Source organism: Acinonyx jubatus, chromosome X, assembly GCF_027475565.1.
Source record: "Acinonyx jubatus isolate Ajub_Pintada_27869175 chromosome X, VMU_Ajub_asm_v1.0, whole genome shotgun sequence".
Classification (NCBI taxonomy): Eukaryota; Metazoa; Chordata; class Mammalia; order Carnivora; family Felidae; genus Acinonyx; species Acinonyx jubatus.
The window spans coordinates 62,636,392-62,664,308 of record NC_069389.1 but is presented as its reverse complement, the minus strand read 5'-3'; the positions used below and the strand labels follow the sequence as shown (position 1 = coordinate 62,664,308).

Here is a 27,917-nt window from a genome sequence, read left to right as displayed (position 1 = left end):
ATCACATTTTATTATCCTCATTTTTCTCCTGTCTTCTTCCACCAAATAAAGTTTGGGTACAGACAGATCAGTCTTGAGGTTTCAGCTGGCTGTCTCAGATAGAACACATAGGAGCCAATCTTTATATATTTTGAAAAACTACCTGGTGGTGAAGTTTCCTGACCTACTCTATACTTATCTTTCTTATTTAGGTCAAGGAAATTTACCTCGATGAGAATCCAACTTATGCTCCTATAAGAACATTGTTAAATTCCACTCCAAATTGCTCAAATAATACTTTCAAAGCTGAATGCAGTAGGAGTCATGATGTAGTCTAAGTCCTCATTTTAAAGATTAATAAGTTAAGAGAGAAGGACCTGATTCATGTTTCACAGTGAATTAATGATAAAGCTGCCACTTAGACCCAGGTTTCTTGACTTTTAAGACAATGTCCTCACCAACATCATTTCCATCTGGCCAGGGTCTAATGGCATCAATGATATGGGTAATTTATTCACTATTATATAATCTGTGGCAAGGTTTGTCTTATTTAGTTACAGAGGAAAGGCCAAATATCAAATAAACTCAAAGGCTAAATTCTGTGGCTCTGTCTTTATATGTAAAAAGGGTGGACATCTTGACTCACTCAGATCTACTTAAAAAGAAAAAGTTTAAGCCCAGTCAAATTAGAGATAGAGGTCAAGACAATTTATAAATACTTCCTCAATCATGTGATTATGAAATATAAAATATATTAAAAATATATTTTAAAAAATGGAAAATAGTAGCAAAGTAAGAGGACCCTAGCCTTACCTCCTCTTACAAACACAGCTGAATGACTATCAAATAATCCTAAATACACCAGAAATTGACCTGAAAACTGCAGGAACAAACTCCACAACTAAAGGTAGAGAAGAGGCCACATCGAAGAAGGTAGGAAGTACAGAGACATGGTTTCATAGAGAAATGGATTGTGGCCTCTGCAGTGGGGACAGAGCTATGGTGGTGGACGAGGGTGAGAGACAGACTAGCACAAGGGGAGTGCATGGGGAAAGGAATACCAACACCATTTGGTTTGGAAAGCAAGAGGGAATGAATTTCATAATAGCTGACAACCAGCTGGGCTTAATGCCTGGAGTTTTAAAGGTCTTTGGGGGGGATTGGGTCCAAAATAGCATAGAGAGCACTGGGCTGCTCTTGGAGAGAAAGCAGGGCAAACAGTCTGTGAACTTAAAGTATAGAAAAAATGATATAAAGAGCACTTGGGGCACATAATGGGGTTATTTGCTCATCTCAGAGTATGTACCAGAGAGTCAGTGTTCACGGAGAAATCCCTACAAGAACAAAAGACCTAGCAGGCACCATTTCCCTTCCCTTCCCTTCCCTTCCCTCATCATAAGCACAGGGTCACCTGCAGAAACTGGCATAGGCCTGAAATTGACTAACTTGCTAACACCAATACCCACCCCCCACTCCCACACTCTAGTAGAACCAAGCTTCCCTTCCAAGTCATGCTTCCCTCAGTCCAGGGTGGTGGGACCCCTACCCCAGAAGTGCTGGGAGTATTGCAAGGACAAAATTACAGAGACTGTGGCAACAGGTCTCATTTCACAAGCAGACCACAGAACACCTGCTTAAAACTCACCACATTCAGGCCAGGGACCAAACATTGCATACAACAGGAAAAGAGAGCCTCTAAAGATGACTGGCCCAAAGGATAAAGCAGCCAAGATAAAATAGCAGAGCAAACACAACATACATTAGAGATACTACCGGAAATACCAGGCTCTGGGGAACAAAGGACATTATACTGCAGAGCACTACAGGACCTCTTCTTTATAAGGCCATTACTCTCAAGAACAGGAAACGTAACTGACTTACGTAACTTACAAAAACAGGCACAAAGACTTAGACAAAATGAAAAGAGAGAGGATAATAGAGCCACAGATCTACCAAAACAGATATAAGTACATGACTAATACAGAATTTAAAGCAATGATCATAAAAACACTCACTGGACTACAGAAAAGAGTAGAAGGTAATAGTGAGACCCTTAACACAAAGATAAGGAATAATATAGTTGTGATAAAGGGTTCAATAAAAAAATGAGAAACATACTCACTAGAATGAACAGCAGGCTGAAAGAAGCAAATGAATGAGTTAATGACTGAAAAGACAGTAATAAAAAGTAATCAGGCTGAACAAGAGAGAAAAAGGTATTATGCAGAATGAGAATAGACTTACAGATCTCAGAGACTCCATCAACCATAATAACATTTGTGTTATAGGGTCCAAGAGGAAGATAGAGAAAAGGAGGCAGAAACTCTATTTGAAGAAATAATAGCTGAAAACATCCTGAAACTGGGGAAAAGAACAGATACCCAGATCCATGAAGCACAGAGAACCCACAACAAAATCATCCAAAGCAGATCGACACCAAGACATATTGTAATTAAATGGGAAAATGTGGTTATAAAGGAAAAATTAAAAAAAAAAAAACAAGACAAAAGAAGACAGTTCTACCAAGTAGAACAAAGGAAATCCCATAATTCTATTAGCAGATTTTTTAGCAGAAACTTTGCAAGCAAGAGGGGAGTGGCATGACATATTCAAAGTGCTGAATGGGAAACTCTGCAGCCAAGAATACTCTATCCATAAATGATATCACTCAGAATAGAAGGAAAGATAAACAATTACCTAGACAAACAAAAACTAAAGGAGTTTGTGACCACTAAATCAGCCCTGCAAAAAATATTAAAGGGGACTCTTTGAGTTGAAAGGAGAGACACTAAGAGGGTAAGAATTACAAAAGCAATAAGTATAAATATTTCTGTAAAAATTATTTAAGTAACTCACAAAATAAAAGGCTGAAAAATATGACAATATATACTTAACACATCAGAAGGAGAGGGGTAAAAAATGGGTTCAAAATTAAACAACCCTTTACCTAATATAAACTTCTATATACAGAAGAGGCTATATAAAAACCTAATGGTAATCATATATCAAAAACTACTAATATATATGCAAAGAAAAAAACAGAAAAAATTTAAAAAATATATCACTAAAGAACACCAAAAAATCATGAGAGAGAAAAACAAGAAAGGGTCATAAAAAATCTTCAGAGACAACCAAAAATGAATGATAAAATTAAAATAAATACATATTCATCAATTACTTTTAAGGTAAATTGACTAAACGCTTTAATCAAAAGACATAGGGTGACAGAATGAATTAAAAAAATCAGTCCAATCTATATGTTGGTTATAGGAAACTCATTTTAGACCTAAGACACCTACAGTCTGAAACTGAGGGATGGAGAAAACTTTATCATGCAAATGGCTGTCAAAAGAAAGCTGGAGTAGCAATACTTATATCAGAAAAAAGAAATTAGAAGAAAGACTAACAAGAGACAAAGAAGGACCCCATATAATAATAAAGGGACAATCCAAAAGAATATATAAAAATTGGAAATATTTATGTACCCAACATGAGAACACACAAATACATAAAACAGTTAATAACACTAAATTGAACTGATAGTAATACAATAATAGTAAGGGGCATTTTTTTTTCAACATTTATTTATCTTTGGGACAGAGAGAGACAGAGCATGAACGGGGGAGGGGCAGAGAGAGAGGGAGACACAGAACCGGAAACAGGCTCCAGGCTCTGAGCCATCAGCCCAGAGCCTGACGCAGGGCTCGAACTCACGGACCGCGAGATCGTGACCTGGCTGAAGTCGGACGCTTAACCGACTGCGCCACCCAGGCGCCCCTAGGGGCATCTTTTTTTAAGTTTTTATTTAGAGGAGCCTGGGTGGCTCAGTTAGGCATCTGACTTCAGTTCAGGTCACGATCCTGTGGTTTGTGAGTTTGAGCCCTGCATCAGGCTCTGTGCTGACAGCTCAGAGCCTGGAGCCAGCTCTAGATTCTGTGTCTCCCCTTCTCTCTGCCCCTCCCATGCTCATGCTCTGTCTCTCTCTGTCTCTCAATAATAAATAAACATTAAACAATTTAAAAAAAAAGTTTTTACTTAAATTCCAGTTAGTTAACATGTAGTGTAATATTAGTTTCAGGTGAAAAATATACTAATTCAACACTTCTATACAGCAATGTGTGCTCATCACAGGTGATGTTAACTCCTTAACCCCCATCACCTACTTAAACCATTAACCCACCCACCTCATTTCTGGTAATCACCAGTTTGTCCTCTGTAGATCAAAGTCTGTTTCTTGGTTTTCCTCTCTCTCTCTCTCTCTCTCTCTCTCTCTCTCTCTCTCTCTCTCTCTCCTCTCTCTCCTGTTTACCTTTGCTCATTTGTTTTATTTCTTAAATTTCACATATGAGTGAAGTGATATGGTATTTGTCTTTCTCTGACATTTTGCTTAGCATAATACTAGTTTCATCCATGTCATTGCAAATGACAAGATTTCATTCTTTTTTGTGGCTGAGTCATATTGAATTATATACACACACACACACACACACATACATATATACACACATACATATATATATATACATACATATATACACACACACATATACATATATACACACGTACATATATATATATACATATATGTATATATATATATATATATATATATATATACACACACACATACCACATCTTCTTTTTCCATTCATCACTCAATGGACACATAAGCTTTTCCCATAATTTGGCTACTGTACAAAATGTTATTGTAAACAATAGGGTGCATGTGTCCCTTTGAAGCAGTATTTTTGTATCCTTTGGGTAAATACCTATTAGTGCAATTGCTGGATCAGAGGGTAGTTCTATTTTTAACTTTTTTTAAGCTTTTTTTTTTTTTGAGAGAGAGAGTGTGAGCAGGGGAGGGGCAGAGAAAGAGGGAGAGAGAGAGAATCCCTCCCTACACTGACAGGCTTCAAGCTGTCAGTGTAGAGCTTGAGGCGTGTGTCAATTTCATGAATGATGAGATCATGAACTGAGCCAAATCAAGAGCCAGACACTTAACTTACTGAGACATACAGGCACCCCTATTTTTAACTTTTTGAAGAACCTGCATATTTTTTTCCAGACTGGTTTCACTACTTGCATTCCCACCAAGAGTGCAAGAGTGTTCCATTTCTCTATATTCTCTCCAACACCTCATCTTTCTTGTGTTTTTAATGTCAGTCATTCTGACAGGTGTGAGGTGATATCTCATTAGAGTTTTGACTTGCCTTTCCCTGATGATCAGTGATATTGAGCACCTTTTCATATGTTTGTTGGTCATCCATATGTCTTCTATTGGAAAATGTCTATTCATGTCTTTTGTCCATTTTTTATTGGATTATTTGCACTTCAGGTGCTGAGTTTTATAAGTTTTTTTAAATATATTATGGATATTAACTCTTTATCAGTTAATTCATTTGCAAATATCTTCTCACATTTGTAGATTGCCTTTTAGTATTCTTGATTGCTTCCCTTGCTGTGCAGAAGCTTTTTTATTTTGATAAAGCACAAGACCTGTATCCTGAACACCATAAAACACTGATGAAAGAAATTGAATATTATACAAAGAAATGGAAAGACATTCCATGTTCATGGATTGGAAGAAAAAAATTGTTAAAATGTCTCTACTACCCAATGCAATCTGCACATTTAATGAAATCCCTATGGAAATACCAACAACATTTTTCACAAAGTTTGAACAAGCAATCCTACAAATGGTATTGGAGCACAAAAGACCACGAATAGCCAAAGCAATCTCGAAAACTAAAATCAAAGTCAGAGACATCACAATTCTGGTGTTCGAGCTATATTACAAAGCTGTAGTGTTCAAGACAGTATGGTGCTGGAGCAAAAACAGACACAGAGATCAATAGCTCAAAATGGAAAACCCATAAATGGACCATAACTATATGCTCAACTAATCTCCAACAAAGCAGGAAGGAATATCCAATGGGAAAAAGACAATCTGTTCAACAAATGGTATTGGGAAAACTGGACAGTAACATGCAAAAAATGAAACTGGACCATTATCTTAAACCATACAACAAATAAATTCAAAATTGAAGAAATGCCTAAATGTGAGACAGGAAACCATCAAAATCCTAGAGGAACACATAGGCAGAAACCACTTTCACATCAGCTGTAGCAACTTCTTACTAGGTACCTCTCTGGAGGCAAGGGAAAGAAAAGCAAAAATGAACTATTTGGACTTCATCAACATAAAAAGCTCTTGCACAGCAAAGGAAACAATAAAAGAAACTAAAAGGCAACCTTAAGAATGGGAGAAGATATTTGTAAATTACATATCTGGTAAAGGGTGAGTATCCAAAATATATAAAGAACTTAAACTCAACACCCAAAAACCAAATAATCCAGTTAAAAATTGGGCAGAAGACATGAATAGACATTTTTTTTCCAAAGAAGATATACATATGGCCAGCAGACACATTAAAAGATACACAACATCACTTATCATCAGGGAGATACAAATCAAAATTGCAATGAGGTATTAACTTATACCTGTCAGAATGGCAAAAATTAACAACACAGGAAACAATGGATGTTGTTGAGAATGTAGAGAAATGGGAACTCTCTTATACTGTCAGTGGGAATGAAAACTGGTGCATCCATAGTGAAAAATAGTATGGAGGTTCCTCAAAAAAGTTATAAATAGAACTACCCTACACTCCAGCAATTGCACTACTAGGTATTTAACCAAAGGATACAAAAATACTGTTTCAAAGGGGCACATTCACCCCACTGTTTATAGCAGCATTATCAACAATAGCCAAATAATGGAATGAGCCCTAAAGTCCATTGAATGGTGTAAAGATAAAAGGTTGTGGTATATACATATAATGGAATATTACCTAGCCATAAAAAGGCATGAAATCTTGCTATTTGCAATGATGTGGATGGAGCTAGAGTATATTACACTAAGCAAAATAAGTCAGTTGGAGAAAGACATGTACCATATGATTTCACTCATATGTATAATTTAAGAAATAAAATAGATGAACATTGGTACAGAAAAAGGAGAGGGACAAACCATAAAACAGACTCATAACTATAGGGAACAAATTGAGAGTTGGTGGAGGGTGGGATAGGCTAAATTGTTGATGGGTATTTACCAGGGCACTTGTTGTGGTGAGCACTGAATGTTATATGTAAGTGATGAATCACTAAATTCTACTTCTGAAACTAATATTACATTGTATGTTAACTAACTAGAATTCAAATAAAAACGTGAAAGAAACAAAGAAACAAACAAATGAAAAACAGAACAAAGAGCAACCTAAACTTACACCTAATGGAGCTAGAAAAAGAATAAACAAAACCCCAAACCACCAGATGGAAGAAAATACTTAAGATTACAGCAGAAATAAATGATACAGAATCCAAGATAAATAGTAGATCATATCAATGAAATCAGCTGGTTCTTCGAAAAAATAAACAAAATTCATAAACCTCTAGATAGACTCATCAAAAAAAAAACAAGAGAAAGGACTCAAATAAATAAAATTACAAATGAGAAAGGATAAATAACAAGCACCACTTAATAAATAAAAACAATTTAAAGAAAATATGATGAAAAACTATATGGCAACAAATTGGACAACCTAGAAGAAACGAATTAATTCCTAAAAACATATAAATAACCAAAATTTAAATGGAGAGAAATAGAAAATTTGAATAGATCAATTATCAGCAAGGAGTTTGAATTGCTAATCAAATAAAACTCCAAACAAACAAAAGTCCAGGACCAAATGGCTTCACAGGTTAATTCTACCAAACATTTAAAGAAGAGTTAATGCTTACTCTTCTCTATTCCAAAAATATAGAAAAGAATGGAAATTTTCCAAATTCATTCTATGAGATTACCATTACCTTGATACCAGAACCAGATTAAGACACCACCAAAAAAGAAAAATACAGGCCAATATGTTTGAGGAGTAGAGTGCAAAAATCCTCAGCAAAATACTAGCCAACCAAATCCAAAAATACTTTAAAAAATCATTCATCACAATAAGGTGGAATTTTTTCCTGGTATGCAAAGGTGCTTCAATATTTGCAAATATATAATGTGATTCATCACATCAATAAGAGAAAGGATAAAAACTATATGATTATTTCAATAGATGTAGAAAGAGCATTTGACAAATTCCAATACCCATTCATGATAAAAGTCCTCAACAAAATTGGTTTAGAGGAAACATACCTCAACATAATAAAGGCAATATATGAAAAATCTATAGAAAACATCATACTCAATGGGGAAATACTAAAGTTAGGAACAAGACAAGGATGTCCACACTCTCCATTTTTATTCAACATAGTACTGGAAGTCCTGTCTATAGCAATCAAACAACAAAAAGGAATAAAAGATATCAAAATTGGCAAGGAAGAAGTAAAACTTTCACTATTTGCAGATGATATGATACTATATATAGAAAACCTGAAAGATTCCACCAAAAATCTACTAGAACTGATAAACAAATTCAGTAAAGTTGCAGGATACAAAAGTAATGTGCAGAAATCTGTTGCATTTCTATGCACCAATAATAAAACAAAAGAAAGAAAAATTCAGGAATCAGTCCAATTTACAATTGCACCAAAACCAATAAGATACCTAGGAATAAACCTAACCAAAGTAGTAAAAGAACTATACTCTGAAAACTATAAAACACTGATGAAAAGAATTGAAGATTGACACAAAGAAATGGAAAGACATTCCATGATAATGGATTGGAAGAACAAATATTTTTAAATGTCTATACTACACAAAGCTCTCTACACACTTACTGAAACCTCTATCAAAATACCAACGGCATTTTCTACAGAACTGGAACAGAAATTCTACAATTTATATGGAAAACGAAGGACCCTAAATTGTCAAAGCAATTGTAAGAAATAAAATCAAAGCTGAAGATATCATAATTCCAGACTTCAAGTTATATTACACAGCTATAGTAATGAAAACAGTATGGTCCTGGCACAAAAAATAGACACATAGATCAATGGAATAGAATTGAATACTCAGAAAGAACACCACAACTATATGGTCAATTAATTTTGAACAAATGAGTAAAGAATACCCAGTGGGAATACCCAGTGGGAAAATGAGAGTCTCTTCATCAAATGGTGTTGGGAAACCAGGTCAACCACATGCAAAAGAATGAACCTGGACCACCTTCTTCTTACACCATGCACAAAAATAAATCCAAAATGGATTAAAAGCCTAAATGTGAGACAAGACACTATAAAAATCCCAGAAGTTAGGCTAGGCAGTAATTTTTCTCATATAGGAACATATAGGTATAGGAACATTTTTCTAGATATGTCTCCTAAAGCAAGGTAAATAGAAGCAAAATTAAGCTCTTGGGAATACATCAAAATAAAAAGCTTCTGTACAAGAAAGTAAATCATAAATAAAACAAAAGGCAACCTACTGAATGGGAGACAAAATTTTTCAGTGATATATCTGATAAAGGGTTAGTATCCAAAACATGTAAGGAGCTTATACAAATTAACACCCAAAAGCCAAATAATCCAATTAAAACATGGGCAGAAGAAATGAAAAGATATATCTTCAAAGAAGACCTACTGATGGTCAACAGACACATAAAAAGATGCTTAACATCACTCATTATCAAGGAAATGCAAATCAAAACCACAATGAGATGTCACCTTACACCAGTCAGAATTGCTAAAATAGAAAACAAAACAAAACACAAGAAACAACCAGTGTTGGTAAGGATGTGGAGAAAAAAATCTCTTGCACTGTTGGTAGGAATTCAAACTTGTATTGCCTCTGTGGGAAACAGTATGGAGGATCCTCAAAAAGTTAAACTTTAACTACCCTATGATCCAATAATTGTGCTACAGAGTACTCCCCCCAAAATACAAAAACACTAATAAAAAGGGATACATGGACCCCTATGTTTTTTGCAGCATTATTTACTATAACCAAATTAAGGAAGCAGCTGAAATGTCCATCACTAGATGAAAGGGTAAAGAAGAGGTGGTTTATAGATATAGACAATGGAATGGAATGGAATATTATTCAGCCATAAAAATAGAATGAAATTATGCATTTGGAAGGACAAGGATAGAGCTAGAGAGTATAATGCTAAATGAAATGTCAGTCAGAGAAAGATATCATATGGTTTCATTCATATGTGGAATTTAAGAAACAAAACAAATGAACAAAGAAAAGAGAGGGAAACAAGCCAAGAAACAGAATCTTAACTATTGAGAACAAACTGTTTTTTTTTTCAGAAGGAAGGTTGGTGGGGTAATAGGTTAAATAGGTGATGAGGAAATGCTACTATATACATATATATATATATATATATATATATATATATATATATACACACACACACACACACACATATAGTAATTATATATACCTATAATAATATATATATGTTATACATATAGTAATTACATATAGGTATTATTATAGGTATATATAATTACTATATATTATACACCTGAAACGGATGTAACACTGTATGTTAACTATACTGGAGTTATAAAATAAGATTAATAAAAATGAGTCTGCTTTCCCTTGTTCTGGGAGTCATTGGTTTGTAAATTATTCTCCATAATCTCCTGTTTATACATATAAAAATGATCTTGTGATGCAAAAGAAGAAGAAGAAGAAGAAGAAGAAGAAGAAGAAGAAGAAGAAAATATATTTTAAGTAATACATTTAATTTTAGGTATAATAATAATTATATTTTAAATAAATAATAAATAATATGTTCCTTAATAAGGTATAAATAAAAGTTTCAGCTTTTATTATTGGTTTGAGAAGATAATTTTCTTTTTAATAATTTTTTCATTACCATTTAATATTTACCCATGATTCTAAAATTCCTTTTTCAACTATACTTGTTTAGTGTTGTATATAAAATATTGCATAATACAGTATACATTATCATTAAAATTGCTTTTCTAAACGTATTCATATCATCAGACCTTCAATTTTAAATCCCAGTGTTTCTCCCTTTCCAAGAATATCCTATAGTTTAAGCTTTTATTGATTGTGGTTTAATCACAAATATCATTTCTTCAGCTCTCTATAATCTGCAAAGGGCTTTATGCCTTGTTATGTAATTGCACAGAATTAACACATCAGCAGCAGCAAAGCATTAGAATGCTGTAATTAACAGATTAAAATACATTTTAAAATAGTTTACCTAAATGATTTTCTTTGAAAAGTTACCAGTTAAAATACTAATTATACTCATTCCTTCTTTAAGTAAAATACTTTTTTGGCGAGTGTTTGATGGCTGAGAGTTGGCAAACTACCATGTACTGTGCTACCAGTTTAAATTTGTTATGTTGTTTATTCATTCAAACAACCCTGTTTTAGATAGTATTTGTCTCCACTTCATAGTTGAAAAAATAGGCTGAGAGGTGTTAAGTAGCTTTCTCCAAGTTATACAGCTTTGATAGTCAAGAAATACTGAAAATTGATTTGAATTTTTGAAATTAAGATTTCAAGATAGACAATATCATTGCTGATTCTCAGACTATAGTGGTACTTTTGGTAAAGTATGATATTGTGACTAAGTTATATTAATCATTAATATGAAGGCAATAAAATAACTTACAAATGTTGATTCAGGAGATACACATTGCCAAGAGGAAAATTCTCACAGCTTTGGGATTATGGGATTATATCATAAGGTAGATTTCATATCTGTGGAACTCCCACATAGTCCTAAATGGACTGCAAATTACATTTCAGTGCCAAAATTATAAGCAGTACAAGGGCAGGTCAACTGCTCAACTCCCTCCTTTGTCAAAGTTTTCAGTGGTATATCCTATACTTGTGTGTTTTGTTTTTTCTCAGGGGACAGTATCTGACTTGATCATGAAATAAAGTGGGAAACTTCAATTCACTTTACAGAAATTTACTGAATCCAGGAAGAAAGTGAAGAGGAATTGGTGGAAAGTTGTTTCTATCTCAAATAGCCCAGTGGCCACAGAAACAGTTTACTCAAGACCATGCCCACTTGGAAAATTAATTTAGTGAAATTTTATTTGTTCTTTCAATTTTCATTCTTTACCTAGAAAATAAATCTTGAACAGTGTCCAAAATAAGAAATAATGGTGCCATTATGTATCAGGGCATGTTTGGGGCCTGGAGGGAGCCTAATTTGTTATTCTGAAAATGCCCAGAGAACATTATACTAAGAGTCACAGTGTAAGTGTAAATAAACATTAGATTTCCCAAGAAAAAATAGCACTCAAGGGAATCAAGTAAAGGAGTGCTATTTGAATCTGCATGCTTAGACCAGAATTCAAAGCAAGAGTGGTTTTATTGTTACTGATTTTAAATCTTTATAATTAACAATAACAATAAGTAGTGAAAATATCTACTATATTAGACCCTTGGTGAAAAGGGAATCAGCAGGAACCCAAAAAGATCACTTTATATAGCCTATATTAAGTTGTACACATGTGGACAAAGCCCTTCACAGAAAGAAACACCCTTATCCATAGATAAACTAGAAAGTCGTTTATCCTACACAACACAGTATTCAATGCAAATATTACTATCTCCAAAATCCACTCACATACCTGAAAAGTCAGTATTCCAGGTGTGGTTTTTTTGTGTGTGTGTGTGTGCTTCTGCATTGATCTTTTTCAAAAGAGAACTGTTGAGAAGGATAATATGTATAGCCTCAAATTCCTTACTATAAATTTATTAGGTAAATCTACTCTCAGTGGAGATCCTGGCAATCTGGGGACAATTAATAGGAAAGGATGCTGGAGAGTAATGAGAAGGGTATGGGGAAGTATCCACCACACATTTTTGCCTTGGGTCAAACAGGCTAACCACATAAGATACTCACAGGGTATTGGAAGTAAAAGAAGTTTTACACATCTTCCTGTAACAGAATCTTTACTGGTCAACCATTCATGGACTTCAGAAGGTCCTGGAATCTCTGAAAGCATTTATAAAAATTTCTGTGTGCATACATATAAGTACTTTTTTTGTGTGGGAAGAAGGTGTATATTTTAATCAGATCCTTGAAGGGGCTGGGACCAAAAAAAAATGTTAAGAACCACTAGAATAATGAGGATTGTCACCACCACTGTCTGTTATCAGAAGTGCAATCTGGCAGGAAGAGCCCATAAAATGAAGGTTTTCAGATAGTAATCTCCCAAATGGATACAAACTACTGATCTGTCCAACTTCCTCATTTTACAGGTGAGGAAATTGAAGCTCAGAGAATTACAAATCTAATCCAATATAAAATAAGTATAATTATAGTATACTTTTATAGAAAAATATACATAAGCTCAGGCACTTCTTTTTAGTTCTACTTGTCGCCTGTTCTGCTGTGTTGCCCAGAGAAGCCAGTTGGAGCATCATAACATCTGCCTTGGAGAACTACATCAACAGAACTGTTGCAATTATTCCTTCTAATGGGAGAATGATTGTGGGAACACTGAAAGGTTTTGACCAGACCATTAATTTGATTTTGGATGGAAACCATGAACAAGTGTTCAGCTCTTCACAGGGAGTAGAATAAGTGGTGCCAGGGTTATACACTGTAACAAGTGACAATGTTGCAGTCATTGGAGAAATTGATGAAGAGACAGATTCTGCACTTGATTGGGGGAATATTCAAACTCTGTAGCAAACCGAGGAAAAGCTACATACATTGGACATCTGTAATCTTTGTACAGAGAAATTTATTATTCTGAGGATGATGTTTGGAATTTTTATGAATGTGTAATGGCAGACTTTGATTCCATATTGATCCTTCATAATATGATATGTAAATTGAAATATTTCTACTTTTCCTTGAAAATAATATAGATGAGCACTGTGTGAATTATTTTGAGTCTAGGGGTACTTGAGTGGGTCCGTCACTTAAGTGTCTGACTTTGGCTCAGGTCACGATCTCATGGTCTGTGGGTTCAAGCCCCAAATCTAGCTCTGTGTTGACAGTGAGGAGCCTGCTTCAGATTCTCTGTCTCCATCTCTCTCTGCCCTTCCCCATCCCCTCTATCTTTCTAAAAATAAATAATCATTGAAAAAATATTTTGAGCCTAATGAGAGATAATCTTTGATCCTCTTTCTATTTTACTTAATATTCCTTTTCTGAAAGTCACTGTAAATGGAAGAAAAGTTGCTCATTGTGTTGGATATAGACTTTTAGATATGAGGAATGACAGAAGAGGAGAAGGGTATGATGGGAAAGGAAATGTTGAATTCCAGGGTTATTTCCATGATATCTGATAAAATTTTAATGCACAGTTTCCTCAATTAGAGAATTTCCTAAATGGTATGAACAATTTTTGAGTATGTGATTCTGTGTGCGTATTTTACTTGGAAAATGTTCTATAGATTTTATAAGCTTCTTAAGAGTCCATGACCCTCAAAAAAGTTAAAAATCACTTACCTCACTTATTCATTTAAGGAAATTAAGTCCCAGAGAGGATAATGTTCTCATAGTTAGGAAGTAAAAAGTTAAGACAAGTTAAGGAAGTAAAAAGTTAAGTCTCTCAACTTTGGTTCCATGGTTTTTACACTGTGTCCCAAGCAACCTTTTTCTCTAACACCTTATCTTTATAAATAAGATGTATCTGTTTGTCCCTTATTTGATACCTGTGAGAAAGACCTGATGAGATATACTCAAGACCATGTATACTGTAGACTCAATAGACAAAGGGATTTTAAATGAGTGCAAGGAAGTCTCCTGAACCTGAAATCATTCAACTAATGTATTTTCAAATGGATCTAGCCACTGTGATTAGGATAAGAAGTTTAAGTTATATAGGTTAAGTTTTTAGTTATAGATACTGGTAACATTGGATCTACTTGATTTATATAGAATGTAATTTGTAAGGATTACTAGATAAATCACTGAGTGTCCAGGAGAGGCAAAACAAAACCAAAAAACAAAAAAAAACATGCTTAGACACCACACAATTAGAGATGATTCAGCCAAGAGAAATGCCCAGTCACACCATGAAGATATTCTAGGACAATATTCATCATCCACCACTCAGTACTATGACATTAGAGACTGTGTGTGATGCTTTTCCCAGATTGTCTAAAAGAATTAGATGCCCCTACCATGATGATTTCCATAAAACTCAAGCCCACCCATATGGCCCCAAACTCATATTGCTTTCTTCTAATTCATAAGTATCATAAATTTTATCTGCTTAACCAAAATTGGGTCACATGCCTGTATATCAGATGCTAAAAAATTAGTTAAAAAAAAATATATATATATATGCTTGTGTATGTATGCATACATGCAATGTAGAATTTAGTTTTCCAAGCTTAATAGTACAAGAAGCCAAACTAGAATGAGGTTGGAATGGGTATTGAATGGGAAAACATTGAATATCTTCCATGGGAAGTAAGATTAGTCCACTGTTTTATATTGCAGTATGCAAAGGGGACTAGGGTTGGTGGGTCACAAAAGGAAGAATTTAAAATCAAACCTGACATGTTAAATCCTTGGAACACTATTAAACCATTTAACTTCATAGTGCTTTGGTATGATACAAAACACTTTGGAATTTTAGTTTAATCCAAATAAGATTAAGGAGATAAATATTCAAAAAGGCAAAATACCCTAAATTCATGTCTACAATCCTATTTTATAAATTGTCTGTGGTTCTGCATGTTCCCATAGATAATTGACCATTTCAGAAGTTTGAAAGAACTGAGGGGTGGGACTCTTCCAGTTCAGGAATGACTGACCTTGGTTCAAGAGCACAATGAAGTAAAAACAAATTAGCAACAGGGTAAATGGAATGGGGATAGATAATTGGGCACTAGGTACAGAGAGAATGCAAAGAGCCTTGTATTTGAGGGGAAAGGAAAAAGAAAAAATGGATTAAAGGTGGAGGTGTTGAAGAGATATATTTCAGCTAGAGTAAAATATAAGTACATAGGCAATATTTTCTGTGTCTGTGCTGAACTCTGGATGGAGACAGTAGTCTTGGGGGACAAAGGAAGTAGGGCCAACTGGAGACCACAGGTTACTGATGTTCCTGTCCTGCATCCCAACCTGAGTTAAAGGAACAAAGATTGATAATTTATAAAAATGCTTTTCTTTTCTAGGTCATATGGAGTAGAATTTTTTGTATAAATATAGTTTCCACAGATTATCCATATGCAGTAGAAAATCAAAAATGATCTGTAAAAAGCAATTTTTCCTTGGTTTAAGGAACTGGACTAAACTGGTTCCATCAATCTCTTCCAATATCAAGGGTTTTGCAGAAGCTTCTTTTGAATGGGGAACAGGAAGTTAATTTGAAACCATCAGAGCTGGAGAGTGTGATGCTAAGTGAAATAAGCCATACAGAGAAAGACAGATACCATATGGTTTCACTCTTATGTGGATCCTGAGAAACCTAACAGGAACCCACGGGGGAGGGGAAGGAAAAAAAAAGAGGTTAGAGTGGGAGAGAGCCAAAGCATAAGAGACTGTTAAAAACTGAGAACAAACTGAGGGTTGATGGGGGGTGGGAGGGAGGAGAGGTTGGGTGATGGGTATTGAGGAGGGCACCTTTTGGGATGAGCACTGGGTGTTGTATGGAAACCAATTTGACAATAAATTTCATATAAAAAAAATGAAACCATCAGAGCAAAATATCCACACCCAAATGGGCTATTTATATTTATTTTTATTTGTGATGTGCAAATTTCATGAGCCACACTGTCTGTCTCCAATCTAGAATGTGCCTACTTCTTTTCACCGTATTTTCCCAGTTGATTTGCTTTGAAAATTATACTCAGCAACAAATGAAATTGTTAATATTGCCCTATTTTCTGCATTATATTATACTAAAGGTACTTAAAAGCATTTATTTACCAGAAATTGCTTTTTTAGTTTTGCTACTCATCACTTACTAAACAAAAGTCACATATCCTCCTCATAAGCATCAACTGAAATGTCAACAGAAATAGCATCAACTCAATTCTTTGTTATCCCAGAAAGATGTAAGTGATGTAGTATGACCAAACTGCTCCTCTTGCCACTATGTAAGGAGTACCTGAGTCCCTGGTTCCCCATCACAAAAGAGCATGCCCCACCTCAAGTAATTAATCAAATACCTGAGGCAAGTTCCAAGCCATCTGCTCCTGTTTTGAAGCTTTCCCATATGTCTCATTACTGTTTCTTTAACTCTGTCTTCCATGTGTGTTTTGGGTAAGGGAAAGAAGTGTAGACATTTTAATCCTTAGGGATTATCATCACATTAACCAAGCTATCTTCTGCCCTACTCCAGAAGCTTTAGTCAGGACTGTGTCAAAAGCAAATGACTAAAACTCAATTTAAATTGGATTTAGAAAAAAATATGTTAGCTCAAGTACCTGAAATTTCCAGAACTCCAAACATTTATGGATATAGGTTCACAAAAAATGAAAGCAAAAATACGTTTTTCACCATATAAAAATATGATATATGTTATGTATGTTATTTCCTCAGGCTTGCTTTATTCTTTTTTAAATTTATTTTAATGTTTATTTTATTTTTGAGACAGGGAGAGACAGAGCATGAACAGGGGAGGGTCAGAGAGAGAGGGAGACACAGAATCTGAAACAGGCTCCAGGCTCTGAGCTGTCAGGACAGAACCCGATGCGGGGCTGGAACTCACAGACCACGAGATCATGACCTGAGCTGAAATTGGACGCTTAACCAACTGAGCCACCCAGGCGCCCCAAAGGCTTGCTTTATTCTTAGGTAGGCTTTCCATACGTGCTGATAATCTGTAATCCCAACAGTGCTAAAAGATAGGTAGAGCAGGTATTACTATACTTTTCTTATATGTGAGAAAAATGAAACACAGGGGATGGGATTTAAATACTTGAGAAGATTGCTCAAGGTCACATAACTAGGTAAGTAGATGATTGTACCAGACACCTCATATCCTTTGAGACCTACATTTTACTCCAGCTGTTGTTGAAGCAACTAGATGTGGACAGATAAAACCTGAAAGCATGATGCCTCAAAAACAACATATACTGTGCATCTCTCACTTTTGGCTCAAGATTTCTTTGAGCTAGATGACATGTCTACTGGAAAACTTGAATTGGTGACAACACTTTTAAAACGTTCATAATTGTTATCTAATGGGATCTTACCTAGGGTTATTTAATAATTTGGATTTTTTTTCCTCTAAGTTTTTATTTAAATTCAAGTTAGATAACATAGTATAGTACTGCTTTCAGGAATAGAATTTAATGATTCATCACTTACATAAAACACTCAGTGCTCATTCCAACAAGTGCTTTCCTTAATGCCCATCACCAATTTAGCCTATCCCCCCACGAACTTCCCCTCCAGCAGCCCTCAGTTTGTTCTTTATAGTTAAGAGTCTCTGATGGTTTGCCTCTCTCTCTGTTTTTATATTATTCACGATAATACACTCTAGTTCCATCCATGTCACTACAAATGTCAAGATTACATTATTTTTGATCACTGAATAGCATTCCACTATATATATATATATGTATATATATATATATATATATATATATATATATATATATATATATATTCCACTACCACCTTCTTCTATAACCAACCATCAGTCAGTGGACATTGGGCTCTTTCCAAAATTTGGCTATTGTTGACAGTGCTGCTATAAAATTCGGGGTGCATGTGCCCCCTCAAATCAGTATTTTTGTATCATTTGGATATATTCTTAGTAGTGTAATTGCTGGGTGGTAGGGTAGTTTTATTTTTAACTTTTTGAGGAAATTCTGTACTGTTTTCCAGAGTGGCTGCACCAGTTTGCATACCCATCTACAGTGTAAGAGCGTTCCCCATTCTCTGCATCTTCACCAACATCTGTTGTTTACTGAGAATTTAATCTGAGGCATTCTGACAGGTGTGAGGTGATATCTAATCATGGTATTGATTTGTATTTCCATGATGATGAGTGATGTTGAGCACTTTTTCCTGTGTGTGTTAGACATTTGTAAGACCTTTTTGGAGAAATGTCTGTTCCTTTCTTCAGCCCATTTTGAATTTATTTTTGTGTATAGTGTAAGAAAGTAGTCTAGTTTCATTCATCTGCATGTAACTATCCAGTTTATCCAAAACCTTTTGTTGAAGAGACCCTTTTTTCCACTGGATATTTTTTCCTGCTTTGTTGAAGATTAGTTGACCACATAGCTGTGAGTTCATTTCTGGGTGTTCTATTCTGTTCTCTTGATCTATTTTTTGTGCCCTTACCATACTGTCTTGATGATTACAGCTTTGTAATATAACTTGAAATCCAGAATTGTGATGTCTCCTGCTTTGCTTTTAATTTTCAACATTACTTTGACTATTCAGGTTCTTTTCTGGTTCCATACAAATTTTAGAACTGTTTTCTCTAGCTCTGTGAAAAATGCTGGTGTTATTTTGATAAGGATTCCATTGAATGTGTAGATTGCTTTGGGTAGTATACACATTTTAAAAATATTTGCTCTACCAATCCATGAGCCTGTAATGCTTTTCCATTTCTTTGTGTACTATTCAATTTCTTTCATAAGTGTCCTATAGTTTTCAGTGTACAGATATTTTAACTCTTTGGTTAGGTTTATTCCTAGGTATTTTAGTTTCTGGTGTAATTGCATATGGGATCAATTCCTTGATTTCTCTTTCTGCTGCTTCATTATTGGTGTATAAAAATGCAACAGATTTCTTTACATTTATTTTATATCCTGAAACTGTGCTGAATTAATGTATCAGTCCTACCAATTTTTTTGTTGGAGACTTTAAGGTTTTTTAGATAAGGTCATCTGTGAAGAGTGAATGTATTAATTTCTCCTTGCTGATTTGGATGCCCTTTACTTCTTTTTTTGTCTGCTTGCTAAGGCTAGGACGACTAGTACTAGGTTAAATAAAAATAGTGAGACTGGACATCCCTTTCTTGTTCTTGATCATAGAGGAAAAACTCAGTTTTTCCCCACTGTGGATGTTATTAGCTATGGGTCTTTCCTGTATGGACTTTATGATTTTGAGGTTTTTTCATTCAAACCCTACTTTATTGAAGGGTTTTTATCAAGAAATGATTCTGTATTTTGTCAAATGCTTTTCCTGAATCTATTGAGAGGATCATATGGTTCTTTTCCTTTCTTTTATTAGTGTGGTGTATCATGTTTATTGATTTGTGGATACCGAACCACCTTGCAGCCCAGGAATAAATCCCAGTTGATCATGGTGAATAATTCTTTTAATGAACTGTTGGATTCAATTTGCTAGTATCCTGTTGAGAATTTTTGCACCCATGTTCATCAGAGATATTGGTCCATAATTCTCCTTTTTAGTAGGGTCTTTGACTGGTTTTGTAATCAAGGTAATGTTGACCTCCTACAATGATTTTGGAAGTTTTCATTCCATTTCTGTTTCTGAAATTTTGAAAAGAATATGTTATCAACTCTTCCTTAAATGTTAGAATTCATCTGAGAAGCCATCTGGCCCTCATTGTCCATTCATCAGTCAATGAACATTTGGGTACTTTTCATAATTTGGCTATTGTTGATAGTGTTGCTATAAACATTGGGGTACATGTCCTCCTTTGAATCAGCATTTTTGTATCTTTTGGTTAAATACCTAGTAGTACAATTGCTGGATTGTAGGGCAGTTCATCTTTAACTCTCTGAGGAATCTCCATACTGTTTTCCAGAGTGGTAGCACTAGATTACATTGTATTGGGAGATTTTTAATTACTGGTTCAATTTCTTTGCTTGTTATAGGTCTGATCAAATTTTATACTTCCTCCTGTTTCAGTTTTGGTAATTTAAACGTTTCTGGGAGTTTATCCATTTGTGCCAGATTTCCCAGTTGGTTGGCATATAATTGCTCTTAATACTCTCTTAAAATGTAAATGATCTGGGGGCGCCTGGGTGGCGCAGTCGGTTAAGCGTCCGACTTCAACCAGGTCACGATCTCGCGGTCCGTGAGTTCGAGCCCCGCGTCAGGCTCTGGGCTGATGGCTCAGAGCCTGTAGCCTGTTTCCGATTCTGTGTCTCCCTCTCTCTCTGCCCCTCCCCCGTTCATGCTCTGTCTCTCTCTGTCCCAAAAATAAATAAACGTTGAAAAAAAAATTTTTTAAAAAAGATGTAAAAGATCTGTATGCTGAAAACTATAGAAAGTTTATGAAGGATATTGAAGAAGATACAAAGAAATGGAAAAAATTCCATGCTTATTGATTGGAAGAATAAATATTGTTAACATGTCAATACTACCCAAAGCTATCTACACATTCAATGCAATCCCATTCAAAATTGCACCAGCATTCTTCTCAAAGCTAAAACAAGCATTTCTAAAATTCATATGGAACCACAAAAGGCCCCGAATAGCCAAAGTAATTTTCAAGAAGAAGACCAAAGCAGGAGGCATTACAATCCCAGACTTTAGCCTCTACTACAAAGCTGTAATCATCAAAAAAGCATGGTATTGGCACAAAAACAGACACATAGACCAATGGAATAGAATAGAGGCTCCAGAATTGGACCCACAAAAGTATGGCCAACTAATCTTTGACAAAACAGGAAATAATATCCAATTTAAAAAAGAGTCTCTTTAACAAATAGTGCTGGGAGAACTGGACAGCAACATGCAGAAGAATGAAACTAGACCACTTTCTTACACCACTCACAAAGATAAACTCAAAATGGATAAAGGACCTGAATGTGAGACAGGAAACGATCAAAACCCTAGAAGAGAAAGCAGGAAAAAACCTCTCTGACCTCAGCAACAGCAATTTCCTACTTGACACATCTCCAAAGGAAGGGAATTAAAAGCAAAAATGAACTACTGGACCTCATGAAGACAAAAAGCTTATGCACTGCAAAGGAAACAACCAACAAAACTAAAAGGCAACCAACAGAATTGGAAAAGATATTTGCAAATGACATATTAAAGGGCTAGTATCCAAAATCTATAAAGAGCTCACCAAACTCCACACCCAAAAAACAAATACTCCAGTGAAGAAATGGGCAGAAGACATGAATAGACACTTCTCTAAAGAAGACATCCAGATGGCCAACAGGCACATGAAAAGATGCTCAACATCACTCCTCCTCAGGGAAATACAAATCAAAACCACACTGAGATACCACCTCATGCCAGTCAGAGTGGCTAAAATGAACAAATCGGGAGACTATAGATGCTGGAGAGGATGTTGAGAAACGGGAACCCTCTTGCACTGTTGATGGGAATGCAAACTCGTGCAGCCACTCTGGAAAACAGTGTGGAGGTTCCTCAAAAAATTAAAAATAGATCTACCCTATGACCAGCAATAGCACTGCTAGGAATTTACCGAAGGAATACAGGAGTGCTGATGCAAAGGGGCACTTGTACCCCAATGTTTATAGCAGCACTCTCAACAATAGGCAAAGAATGAAAAGAGCCTGAATGTCCATCAACTGATGAATGGGTAAAGAAATCGTGGTGTATATACACAATAGAATACTACTTGGCAATGAGAAATAATGAAATATCGCCTTTTGTAGCAACGTGAATGGAACTGAAGAGTGTTATGTTAAGTGAAATAAGTCATACGGAGAAAGACAGATGCCATATGTTTTCACTTTTATGTGAATCCTGAGAATCTTAACAGATGGCCATGGGGGAGGGGAAGAAAAAAAAAGTTAGAGAGGGAGAGAACCAAACCACAAGAGGCTCTTAAAAACTGAGAATAAACTGTGGGTTGATGGGGGGGTGGGTGATGAGCATTGAGGAGGGCACCTGTTGGGATAAGCACTGGGTGTTGTGTGGAAACCAATTTGACAATAAATTTCATATTAAAAAAATATTCTCTTATAATTGTTTGCATTTCTGAGGTATTGGTTGTAATCTCTCCTCTTGGGTCCTTTCTCTTCTCTATTTGATAAGTCTGGCTAGAGGGTTATCAATTGACTTAATTCTTTGAAAGAACAAGCTCCTAGTTTCATTGATCTATCCTACTATTTTTTTAATTTCTTTTTTTTTCTACTCTAATCTTTATTATTTCCCTTCTTGTGCATGTTTTACGCTTTATTTGCTGTTCTTTTTCCAGATCCTTTAGATGTAAGGTAAGTTTGGTTGGGTATTTAGACATTTCTTGCTTTTTGAGATATGCCTGTATTTATATGTACTTTCCTCATATTATCACCTTTGCTGCACCCCATAGGTTTTTCATATGTCAGATTCACTGTCATATGTCATTTTCACTGTCATGTTTTCATTTTCATTTCTTTTCATGTCTTCTTTAATTTTTTCTTTAATTTCCCGGTTAACCCATTCACTCCTTGGTAGGATTTTTCCTTAATCTCCAGGTATTTTTGGTGTTTCCAATTTTTTTTTTCCTGTGGCTGACTTCAAGTTTCATGGCATTGTGGTTTGAAAATATGCGTGGTATGAGCTCCATTTTTTGTATTTGTTGAGGCCTGATTTTGATCCATTATTTGATACATTCTGGAGAATTTTCCACGTGCACTTGAAAAGAATGTGTATTCTGTTGCTTTAGGATAAAATGTTATGCATATATTTAAGTCCATCTGGTCCAGTGTGTCATTCAAAGCCATTGTTATTTGTTGATTTTATGGTTAGATAATCTGTCTATTGTGGTAAGTGGGGTGTTAATGCCCCCTATTAATTGATTCACATATTTGGCCTCTTTCAAGTTGGGGGCATAAATATTTACAACTGTTAGAACTTTTTGTAAGATAGACCTCTTTTTTATGATATAGTGACCTTATTCATATCTTATTACAGTCTTTGGTTTAAAATCTTGTTTTTCTGATATAAGTATGGCTACTTCAGCTTTCTTTTGATGTCTATTAGCATGATAAATGGTTCTCCATCCTCTCACTTTAAATCTGGATGTGTCTTTGTGTCTAAAATGAGTCTCTTGTAAGTAACATATTGATGGATCTTGGTTTTTTGTTTTAATCCATTCTGATATCCTATGTCTTTTTATTTGAGCACTTGGTCTTTTTACATTAATAGTGATTACTGAAAGATATGAATTCAGTGTTGACTGTAAATTTGGTGTTTCTGGTGACTGTCTCTGTTCCTTTCTAGTCTTTGTTACTTTTGGTCTTTTTCCCCACTCAAAGATCCCCTTTTAATGTGTGTGTGTGTGTATATATATATATATATATATATATATATATATATATATTTATTTTTTTTTTTTTTTTTTTTTTTTTTTGCTGGGCTGGGTCAGTGATCACCAACTCCTTTAGTTTTTGTTTATCTGGGAAGGTCTTTATCTCTCCTTTTACTCTGTATGACAGCCTTGCAGGATAAAGGATTCTTGGCTGCATTTTTTTTTCCTACTTAACCAATTGAATATTTCCTACCACTCCCTTCTGGCCTGCCAAGTTTTAGTAGACAGGTGTGTTACTACCCTTAAGTGTCTCCCTTTGTAGTTTAAGGATCTTTTGTCCCTAGCTGCTTTCAGAATTCTCTCTTTATCTTTGTGTTTTTTAAGCTTCACTATACATCTTTGTGCTGACCTGTTTTTGTTGATTGTGAGGGGAGTTCTCTGTGCCTCTTGGATTTGAATGCCTGTTTCTTTCCCAAGATTAAGGAATTTCTCAACTATAATTTGTTCAAATAAACCTTTTGCCCCTTTTTCCTGCTCTTCTTCTACTGGGATTCTTATGATACACATATCATTGCACTTCATGGAATTGCTGATTTCCCTAAGTCTATATTTTGAATCTACTAGCTTGCTTTCTCTCTTCTTTTTTTGTTTTATTATTTTCCATAATTATATTTTCTTTTTAAAAATTTTTTTAACGTTTATTATTGACAGAGAGAGACAGAGCATGAACAAGGGAGGGGCAGAGAGAGAAGGAGACACAGAATCTGAAGCATGATCCAGGCTTTGAGCTGTCAGCACAGAGCCCCACGCAGGGCCAGAACACATGAACCATGAGATCATGACCTGGGCCCAAGTCAGATGCTCAACCGACTGAGCCACCAGGGGCCCCTCCATAATTTTATCTTCTATATCACCGATTTATTCCACTGCTTCTTCCCTCCTCATTGTGATTGCATCCCTTCAAGTTTGCATCTCAGTTACAGCATATTTTATTTCATCTGCACTATTTTTTATGTCTTTTATCTCTGCTGCAAGGGCTTTTCTGGTGTCTTCTATGCTTCATTTCAGCCCAGGCAGTATTTTTATGATTTTTGCTCTAAATTCTTCTCCACATAGATTGCTTATATCTATTTTGAGGAAATCCCTGGCTGTGATTTCTTTTTTGAGAGGAGAATTCCTCCATCTTATCATTTTGTCCAGGTTTCTGTCTTTTGCACGTTATGAAAGCCTGTTATGTTTCTTGCTCCTTGGAGTAATGCTATATTCAGAAGCAGTCATACACTGTCCAGCACCTGATGCTTCAGGAAGTGTTTCTGGTGTATGCTGTATGCACTGTGCTATTGTGGTTTTGGCTGCTCTTTCCCACAAGTTGGTCCTCTGCAGAGTTCCTCTAGCTTGTTGTAGAGACTGTTTGGACTTTTAACTATGTGTTCTTTGATTTGTTTATTATAATAAGCCTTATTAAGAAAAAAAAGCTTGATCCCCCCTCAAAAAAAGAAGAAAGAAAATGAACAAAGTCAACAACGGCAAGAAAAAAATAGACAAAAAAAAAATTATAAGTCTGATTCCAATAGGGAAGAAAAAAAAAACTCCCTGGTCCTATTTCCACCATAACTGAATCTGATAGTTTGGAGCACTCTATGCTCAGTAGATTTGGTGCATGCAGGGGACCCATGCTGGTTCTGGGGGAGAGGCCCATTGAGCTGGCTCACCGTCAGACCTGTCCTAGCAAAGATGCACCAGCAGGGCACAGGCGTAAAGGGTTTGGTGTAAGCGGCTCCAGACTCCACTGGGGATGCTGTATTGCTCACTGACGTCCAATTCTCCTGGAGGGGAGATGGTGTCATCCTGCTCTCTCAGCCCCACAGAGGGAAGCTCACACTCTCTCTCTCTCAGGAAGCCCTCTCAGAATGGTTTCAGTCAAATCCTTGCCCTCATGCTGACTGTGCCCAGGCCATCGGCATAGTCACTGCCACAATTCTCCTGTGTATTATCTCTGGTGTGTGACTAGGATTCAAAACTCAAAATCGTAAAGGACCCAACACAGCACATACCCACTCCCCTCCTCCAGAGGAGAGCTTTGCTATGCTGGGTCTGATTCTGTTTTGTCCCAGAAAGGCAGTTGCATGCAAGTGCAGGTGTTTAGAGTTTATGGTGAAGTACAGAGAAAAACAGTGAGCAGGTTATCTGCCCTCTGTGAGCCCTACTGCCCCTTGCTGTTAAATGGCTGCTCTGTTGGTACATGCCAGGTCTTTTGTCATTGGAGAGACAACATGTCCTCCAGGACAATGTACTCCAGGAAAGGGAACCTTCTCTCCCAGTGTGATCCAGGGGATCCCTGTACCATGTTTTCTGCTCCCAGGCCTCCTTTCTCCTCCCCAGAAGCACCACTGCCTGTCCAGATCGACTCTGGTGAATGGCATGGACTTCTAAAACCTCGGAATTTGAACTCCACTGCTTGTAAAAACTTGTAATAGTCAATTCTTCTTGATTTCCTAGTCAATGGTTTTGGGGGAAAGGTTTTTTCTTGCATGAACCCAGCATGCTGCTCTTTCCCCCATCTCTTCTCTCCACGAAAAGGGCTACCTCCTCATCATGGTATCATGGTTTTGCTCTCCTAAAATTCACATGTTTCCACCTCATACCTGCCATGTTCTCTCTCTCTAATTGTGCGGATTGTTTTCTTAATCCTCAGATGGATTTCCTAGGTGTTCAAAATGATTTGATGTTAATCTAGCTGTGTTAAAGTGATGAGGCAAGCTCAGTGTCCGCTACTACCCTGCCATCATAACTCGCTCTCAATATGGATTTTAAATAGAAAAAAAAATGCCTTATTTTACTCTTTTATCAAAAAAATGCCATCAGCCAGAGAAGGGCATTGTAGCCAAGCAGCATCACAAGTAGGAAAGAGGAATTTCAGCTGTTATCTCACATTCAGTGAACAACAATGAGCAATAATCACCAGCAACAACAAAAATAAATGTCATGTTAGGCTGAATTAATGGAAATAAAATATTTCCATTAATAGTTGGTGATGATGGTGATGATAGTGATGATAGTTATATTCTACTCTAAGCTAGTCAGAACACTCTTAAAATAATTTATGAAGTTCAGACAGCCACACTTGAGACAGTATGATGACAAGAGAACATCTAAGATGATAAAAATATATTTATAAGATAAACTATTTGAAATAGCTAAGGATGTTTAGTGTGTAAAATCTGGGAGTTTGGAATGAAGCACATGATATCTACCTTTAAATAACTCAGTGGCTATTATAGAAAATAATAACAATACTTTATTCAATGATTACTATGTACCAGTTACAGAGCCAAGCCCTTTATATGAGTAGACTGATCAACACAATCCTAAAAGGATAACTTGAAGAAGCAGATGCAAACTCCAAAGAGACTTATGCTTACTGAATGAAAAAAAATATTTCGAAGCAATTATTTAGGTCAAAAGTTTCAAAAGACATCATAGGAAAGCAAATGAATTCCTTGTCCCTGTGGAGATATGAAAGCAAAAACTGGACTATTCATGATGGAGATTGGTATGGAGTGAATTGTGTCCTCCCCAAAATTCATGCTGAAGCTTTAATTTCCAATGTGACCATATTTGGAGAAGAGGCCTGTGAGAGGGTTAAATGAGTTAATAAGAATGGGACCTTAATCCAATAGTGCTGATACCCTTATAAGAAGAGGAAGAAACACCAGAACTCACTTTCTCTCTCTGCCTTTCTCTCTCAACTTCTCTCTCTCTCTCTCTCTCCACTCCCCCCTCCCCCACACACACACTCACTCTGCCATGTGAGTACACAGTAAGAAGGGATCTACCTGTAAGCCAGAAGGAAGCTCTCACCAGAAAATGAATTC

At 35.8% G+C, this 27,917-nt stretch overlaps 1 protein-coding gene across 2 annotated transcripts in view; it reads right to left on the bottom strand.

The window, feature by feature from the left end:
- The window catches only part of GPR174 (G protein-coupled receptor 174), a 99,873-nt gene that overhangs the window by 38,167 nt on the left and 33,789 nt on the right, over positions 1–27,917 (bottom strand). The window lies entirely within an intron of this gene.